We start from the raw sequence: 8,853 nt of genomic DNA on the forward strand, positions 1-8,853 counted from the left end.
ATTTAAGAAGCAACAAAATGCTATAGATAAGATAAGATAAGATAAGATAACGAAATTAATGTCCAACAAGAGACCAACTAGGGTCTATGGGACTGAAAGATACAACAATATAGGAGGTTGGTTAATGGACGATATTCGAGTTTCAAAATATGTTTATTGAATTTGTGTTTTTTTAATGTTTTCCTTCTATAGAATGCATTATTGTGAATAGGTACTTGAGTACTACATTAGTTATGTATGCCTCATAGGTCAAGTTTAAGACTGGATGAGTTTTCTTAGGGACTTGTTTGTGTTGGCGTATGTAGAGAGGTGATAGTTTTTGGTTATTAACACATCAATTGGTTTCATGTAATTTGAAATATTACAAGTCTTATTTAGACAAAGGATGGGAAATGTTACAATGTAATTTGTAAAGATTTAGATTTTGTAGCATTAGGTCACGTTGTACTAGAAGGATAACATTAACTTCCAAAGATCTAATTTTCTTTAAAATCAAATTGTGAGGCTTAGAATAAATTGGGGATGTTGGTACATGTTGCACAAGCCTCATTGACATACACATTGTTTATTTATCTATCGCACACATTTATTTTTTAACATTCAATTTAACCATGGCTTGAGTAATATCACTTAAGAATTTTTTCATGCAATTAGAAAAAATTCTATTACCCTATTAGCTAGAGATTGATGTAATACTCAACATGATTAATGCTTGAAGTAGATTTTTTGAAAATTTTGTAGGCAAAATATATGAAACAATTGTTTGTTCCTAAGTAGTTTTGAAAGGACAAAAAGCTTTATCATGTTGAAAACAAACATGGAGACATGATGTGATTCATACAATGAATGAATAGAATTTTTTGTGTAGATATTTAAATAATTGTCAGTTTTTGGTTGGTGTTTGTTCTTTAACTTTCCATAGGAATTGTATTTTATATTTTTATTCCCTGAGTTCAGATTCTACACTAGGCTTGTAATGAAATTTCATATTTCCCAACGACATACATAAGGCACGAATAAATTCATCTATTTATTTTCTCAAGCAATAAATTCATATTTTGTAATAACTTGTAAGTGGACTAACACAATTAAAATACCTCCCTATTTTTATCAATGAGTAAATGCTCCTTCCTTTTTTTATGTCACCTGAAAGTATTATTTCTACCATGTCAATAATAGGCTCTTCTAACATTTACAATCTAATTTAAATTCAAATTTGTTTTGAATCTTTGTATTAAATCTATGGTGCACAAAGCTATGAATTATGAGAAGTGTTTCATAATAGGCTCTTCTAATATTTACAATCTAATTTAAATTCAACTTTTTTTTAAATCTTTTGCATTAAATCTTTGGTAAACAAAACTATGAATTATGAGAAGTGTTTCATATTGTAAAAAGCTTTTATTGTTAAAGTTTTTCTGTACATCAACCCAGTAACAATAAATCTTGTAATAAAATGCTCTAACATATATTTTAATCATTGTATATATAATTATGTAAATTTTATATAAAGAGATTTCGAGCACTTGGTGATTCTTTTAGGTAGCATCAAATAGATACCAAAAGAAATTCAATAAATAGTTCTATAAAAAATTAAGTAGTATTCAATTCAACTTGGAGAACTTTGGCCAATACATTATTTTCTTTCATAATAACATATTGATTTATATAGGTTCCCCTAGGATTATGAAGCCTAGAAACAACACATGACTATAAATGATGTAATGAAAAATAAACCTTTCTACCCTTGCTACAACTAACATGGAAGATGGAGTTCCGTTTAATCAACCTATGAAACTATTTGTAGAGGATTTATAGTTTAGCTTACATATGAGTCTTATTTTGTCACTCTTTCAATAAATTATATTATAAACTCTTAACCTAATATCTTTATATTTTTTTCACATCTTGCAAAAATATGTATTAAATTGCACCACCAAAATCCATGCTATAGTGAACATAATATACCTTAAGACTACAATCAATTGACAATATTACTTATATACACCCATTTTTGTAAAACTCTTAAATTTAGATCTTGCTGGAGAATAGTGGTTATTTTCGTTGGCCCTCGCCACTAGAGTCTCTTGTAAAATTAAAAAATATTATGTTTCAACTCCTTATCCCTCAAAGAAATATAGTAAAAACAAAAATTTAATTTCTATTTCACAAGTTCATTAACCTAGCTCAATTATGAATATATTTTTATCGGAAACAAATCATGATGATTTTACTTGTTTAACTTTCACATTATGTCTTATTATTTAAAGTTTTAATTGATGAAGCCTATCCAATAGTTTTATAGACAACTACCATATTGTCACAATCAATTGCTTTAATATCCGCTAAATTATCACTAAGACAAATTACACTAATAATTAAAATAACTCAATCAAAAACTGGCAAACACTTCTTAAATACTTCAAATTTTTAAAAATAGTAAAAACAATATTCAGACTTTTCATCTAACAAGAAAGAAAAGTATACAATCATAGAATAAAATTTAATAGAAAACCATCCTTTTCTAAATTATGCATCTGTGAAGGAAAAAAACAGATAAAAACTTATACAAACCCGTTGTTTACTTAATTAGGAAAGAAAAATGATTACTCTACCATCTTGGTGCTATGCTAGAAGACTGATCTTAAAGAGATTTGACTTACCGAAATTTGTCTCTTATTTCTGGTGTAGCTTGTCAGCAATTCTAGTTAAAACGTGGTGGATTTTCCAAGGTGTGTCTTCCCTCACGCTCCACTTACACCACGTCTTTATTTTTCCTCCCATGCTAGAAAGGTTATAATCTTCCAACAGATCATAATTTTGTTAGGTAACCATCGTGGTAATTATGAATTCTCCTTGGGGCAAGTTAAGTTTCCAAGTAGAATTTTCATAGGATTTGTTTATCGTGGGAAATGGAGCAGATCTATTGACATCTACTTCAACCACATTGCATGAGAAGATGCTTTTACTCAGTCGATTCCGAAAGTGTGAATGTGGAAAAACAGCCTGGAAAAGCTTAAAACGGCTCAAATTTGACTTCGCTCCTTCCGCAGCTCTTCCAACCACTTGAATAAATTTTGACGGGATGTGCTGAAATGAAAATGTATAAAACCCTTCGTTTATAATAAGGAATTTATTTTCCTTTACAGATCCACTTGAAACATTACTTAAACGATTGACAAATGTTAGTAAGAATTAAACAAATGTGTTAAATGAAGAGTTGAAATAAATACCTTCAGCTTGTCAATGCAGCTCTCTATTACAGCATTGCTACAATATAGAAACTGCATTGTTTCCAATACTTGCAATTCTTCAATACCCTGTATGTTCTCCAGCCTTTCACAAGACTCAATGACAATGCTCTTCAACCAGTTTAAGTCTGCCAAGAACTGGAAATTCTCTGCACCGCTGAACTATGAGTCTGATTACTGTATTTGGCAGTGCTACGCTGTGTAGCCTCTCACGTGAATCAATCTTGATACTTTCCAAGCAGCTCAGTCCAGCAAGATCCGGCAACTCCTCAAGCTCAGGACACTGACCAATACACATCTCTTTAAGCTTTGCAAGATCGCCTATTCCTGGCACCGTTTGCAATTTTCTACACCATTGGACTGAGAGTTTCCTGAGTGTTGTTGGCAATGTTATTTTGTGCAATTTCTCACAAGAGTAGATGGTAATCCTTTCCAAGCCGCTCTGTCCGCCAAGAATTGGCAACTCCTTAATCAATGGGTACTCACTAATATACAGTTCTGTAAGCTCAGAAAGATTGCCCATTTTTGACACTAGTCTCAGTTCTTTGCAGGAATCCAAGTGGAGATTCTTCAATGTTATTGGCAACTTTATTTTCTGTAGCTTAGTTCTCCTGATTATGGTAATCCTCTCAAGGCAAGTTAGATGTGCAAAACAAGCAAGCTCTTCAAAAGCTGGACAATCTGATACCCACAACTGTACCAGATGGCCCAGATCAAAGCTACATGGCACTCCTGACATTCCATAATCCGCCAGCTTTAGATGACTAAACTTCCCGCATCCCTCAATTGTAAAACTTTCCAGACTGCTAAAATCAAAACAAAGAGGAAAGTCCTCAAGATCAGGACACTTACTAATGTGTAGCTCTGTAAGATTTGAAAGATCGCCCATTCCTGCTATCCTTTGCAAACGTCTGCAACGTTGCACGATGACATTGGTGAGTTTTTCTGGGAGTGTTATGTTTTGCAGCTTATCACATGACTCAATTTTAATCTTCTCCAAGCAGCTCAGTCCTGCACAATCATGTATTGACAACTCTTCAAGCTCATCACAACCACAAATTGAAATCCATTCCACAACAAAGTTACTTGACACCCTCTTCAGATTTTGACGCTTGTTCAACTGAGAAGACTTGATCTTCCCACAACCATCAGATGCTATAGTCTGAAGAGAGTCCATATCCTCAAGACACAACTCAAACTCGAGCTTTCCACACTGAGAAATTATCAGTTCTACAAGATTTGTGAGACGTGATATTTCTGACACACTTTTCAGTTCTTTACAAGAATCCAAGCGGAGATTCATCAATGTTAGTGGCAAAGTTATTTTCTGCAGCTTCATACACCGGGATATGCTGATCCCCTGCAGATAAGTTAGACTTGTAAAACAAGGCAGCTCTTCAAGCTCTGGGCAGTCTGATATCCACAACTGTGCCAGATGGCCCAGATCAAAGCTATGTAACAATCCTTTAGAAATCCCATAATCACCATCAACTTTTATACTTTCCAATCTACTCAAACCAACAAGAACAGGTAATTCCCTGAGATCAGGACAACTAGTAATGTGTATTTCTGTAAGCTTTGAGAGACCGCCTATGGCTTCCAACTTTAGCAATTTTCGACAGCGTTGCACAGTGAGATTTTTGAGTGTTGTTGGCAGTCTTATTCTATGCAGCTTCTTGTAAGAGTAAATTTGGGTCGTGATTAGAAAGCTCAATTTTTCAAGACTTGGCAACTCCTCAAGCTCAGGACACACGCTAAGGTACATCTCTGTAAGCATTGTAAGATTGTCGAGTCCTCCTACAATTGACAATCTTCTGCACTGGTGCACTGATATTTTATTGAGTGTTATTGGCAGTATTATGCTGTGCAGCTTCTGACAGCAGTCAATTTTAAGTCTGATCAAGCATCTCAATCTGGCAAGACTTGGCAGCTCCTCAAGCTCCGGACACTCACTAATCCGCAGCTCTCTAAGATCATCCATTCCTGCAATCCTTTGCAAATGCCTGCAACGTTGCACAATGAGATTTGTGAGCTTTACTGGCAATGTTATGGTTTCCAGCTTATTACATGATTCAATATTGAACTCCTTCAGACAGCTCAGTCCAGAACAATCACGCATGGACAACTCCTCAAGTTCATGACAACCACAAATTGAAATGCATTCCACATCAAAGTTACCGACCACCCTCTTCAGATTTTGACACTTTCTTAAAACAAAAGAATTCAGCTTCCCACAACCATCAAATGTAATGCTCTGGAGAGAATCAATAGCCTCAAGATACATCTCAAGCTCAAGCTGTCCACACTGACAAATGATCAGTTTTTCCATATTCATAAGACATGATATTTCTGACATACTTTTCAGTTCTTTACAAGACTCCAACTGAAGATTCTTCACTGTTCTTGGCAAAGAAACTTTATGCAGCTTACTACACCTGAATATGCAAATCTCCACCAAGCAAGTTAAACGTGCAAAACAAGGCAGCTCTTCAAGCTCTGGACAATCTGATATCCACAACTGGGCCAGATGGCCCATATCAAGGTTACCCCTAACTGCTTTCAAAATCGCACAATCAGCCACCTGAAGAAAACTGAACTTACTCCACTCATCAATTGTAATCCTTTTTAGACAACTTAGACCACAGACAACTGGCATCTCCTCAATAACTGGACACTCACTAATATGGAGCTCTCTAAGCTTTGTCAGATGGCCTATTCCTTCTTTGAATTGTAGTTTCATGCACCGGTGTACTGTGAGTCCGATGAGTGTAGTTGGCATTGTCATGTTGTACACACTCCAGCATTCAACAACGGTAATCCTCTTCAGCCGATTCAAGCTAGAAAGGTTCAATTCAAGCGGAAGTTTCGGACATCTTTTTACATTTAGCTCTGCAAGATTTTTAAGACCAGAAATTCCTACAACTGCTTTGAGTTTTCTACAAGAATTTAACTCAAGACGTTTTAGAGTAGATGGTAAAGTAATGTTTTGCAGGCTCCCACACTGGATAATGCAAATTTCCTCAAGGTAATTTAGATGCCCAAAAGATGGCAATTCTTTAAGCATTGGACAATCCAATATGGATAATCCACTAAGATCAAAATTACCAGACACTCTATTCAAAATACCACAACCAGTCAACTTGAGGTTATTGAGCTTCCCACATCCATCAATTACAATCAGCTCCAGACACCTTTGGCCACAAATAACGGGAAAAATTTTAAGCTCTGGACAAACACAAATGTTAACCACTCGAATCATTTCGAATGATATTCCTGATACTTTTTCCAAATTTTTACAACTAATCAGCTCAAAACAAATGACCTTGACCGACCTATCAACCTTTATCCTCTTAAGACTGTTCAAGCCCTCTAGACGCAAATCAAGCTCTAGCATTCCACACCGAGAAATGCTAACTTCTACAAGCTCTAGAAGATGAGATAGTCCTGTCACGCTTTTCAAATGATCGCACTTGTTAACTATTATTTTTTCCAGGCAACTCAGATGTGCAAGACATAACACATGAAGATTTGGACATCTATTAATATTCAATTCTCGTAGCATCTTAAAATTGAATATTCCTGGCACACCAATATTACAACTTTCGATTCTTATCTTTTTCAGGCAATTCAGATGGCCAAGATTTGGCTCCTCAAGCATTGGGCATTCACTAAGGATCAATTCTTCAAGTTCTGTAAGACTAGATGTTGCTGATAAGCTTTTGAGATGCTCGCACTTGCTAAACTTAAGACAATGCAATGTTTCAAGTCTTTTAAGTTGCACTTCAATAAGCTTCCTTATAAAAGTTAGTTCCAAGGATTGAAGCCTCGGACAATAAATTCCGTCAATTACAATTTTTCCTATGTTTTCTTCTTCTGTAATTACTAGATCTTCAAGCAAACTCAATGGGGCCTTAACTGTGGTAGATTTTGTGCCATCATTCAATAGGACCTTAAGAGACAAAGACTCTCTGGCAGAAGTTGTAGGGACAGATACTAAAAGTCTTCTACGTGTCTTCACAATCATTGACTTCAATTTTGATATGTGTTGAACTGGAACATTACTCAATTGCTTTTCAACTTCATTTTCTACTTTCTTTTCAACATGAGGTAATATTCCAAAGAAATCTGGATACTCTTCTAAAAAGGTTTCAAAAAGCTCCAGCTTTTTCAATTTGGAGGGAGCCTGAAACTCAAAACAGAATTGTTTTCAAATTCCAATGGCAGAAAGAATCGAGAATCTACCATTGAAGATTCTGAAATGATTTCTATTCATTTTAGCTAATCTAACAGATCAACTATAACATCAGGAGAATTGAAAGAAAATAACAACTATGCAGATATTGAAAATGATGAACATCTACCATGACATAATCCATATGATTTATGGAGACTTTTTATGGAAAATAATAGAATACCTCTACATTATTCTGCCACAATCTTTTGAAATATCCATTGCTGATTCTCAGACACTGCAGATTTTGGAGAGGAATCCATGAAGGAATTTCTGGCTGCGCGCTCAAACCTTTTTGTTGCGTATGCCTTGGATGGTTTAAATTGGAGGAATATGATCCATAATATAGATATGGATAACAAAGGTGAAGCCATAGCAAACATGACTTCTCTGTAATATGATCCAATTCTCCTAGAAAGAATTTAACTTCAGAATTCAGGGACTTATCAAAAAACGAATGAAAACACCTACCTTTGGTTTGAGCAATGATGTTTTCAAATACCTTCGCTTCCTACATTCATAGAAAGGACTTGTTATATTTGAAATATGGTCTGGAATATAGTGCATTCACGGAAATCAAAATTGAAATTGGTGGACAACAGAAATCAGGATTGAAATTGGTGCACAACAGAAATCTGGAGGAAAAAAATGCATACCAATTTTTTAAGATCTTGCGGACGCCAGAGGCGAGGAGGTTGGCTGAGCTCATTTGCCATTTCTCTTCCCAAGTCCCTTAGGTGGTCATGCATTCTCAATACAGGCATGGTATCTTCTATTTTTTCAACAAGACACTTATCCTTTAGTGCTTGCAGATCCTTTAGTCATTCGGCTTACCCACGACATTCTTTTCCCGCTTAACTGGTGACATGAGATTTCCTTAACTTACACGACTCTTCTGACCTTATAAATTTTTATTACAGTTTTCAATGACCGACCCTACGGCTGTCTATTCTGTCGCGTCGCTCCTCTTCCATTAAGAATCTATCGTAGTGTGATAGACTGAAGCCAAGTTTCATATCTTCCACGTACATAAAGTCCTACTTTCAAATTTGCTTTTCCATCGAGTTTTCCCATTCACAACAAAAGCTCTGGTAGAGCTTCAGCCGCTGCCTGTCCCTTTCCTTTTACGTTTTAAGGAAAAAATTTATTCAGTTTTTTTAATTTTAAGATAATTTAAAAGATCATTTTAAATTTAAATATTTTATAAATGAGAAAAATAAATATTAATTAATAATATGTGTAAAAATCTTAATGAATAACTTAAAATTAGTAATTAGTAATATATACAAAATTTTCAAATTTTTTAAAAAAATTAATTAGTAATATAAAAATAATTTTTTTAAATTCATTATATTCTTATTTCAACAATGA

General features: G+C 34.7%; 1 pseudogene; it reads right to left on the reverse strand.

Annotated features, from left to right (window-relative positions):
- Positions 1-2,676: 2,676 nt before the first annotated feature.
- Positions 2,677-8,456, reverse strand: LOC149546334 (uncharacterized; annotated as a pseudogene).
- Between the last annotated feature and the right edge of the window lie 397 nt (positions 8,457-8,853).

The sequence above is a fragment of the Cupressus sempervirens genome, chromosome 7 (genome assembly GCF_028749045.1).
Source record: "Cupressus sempervirens isolate cs-2001-9-10 chromosome 7, ASM2874904v1, whole genome shotgun sequence".
NCBI lineage: Eukaryota > Viridiplantae > Streptophyta > Pinopsida > Cupressales > Cupressaceae > Cupressus > Cupressus sempervirens.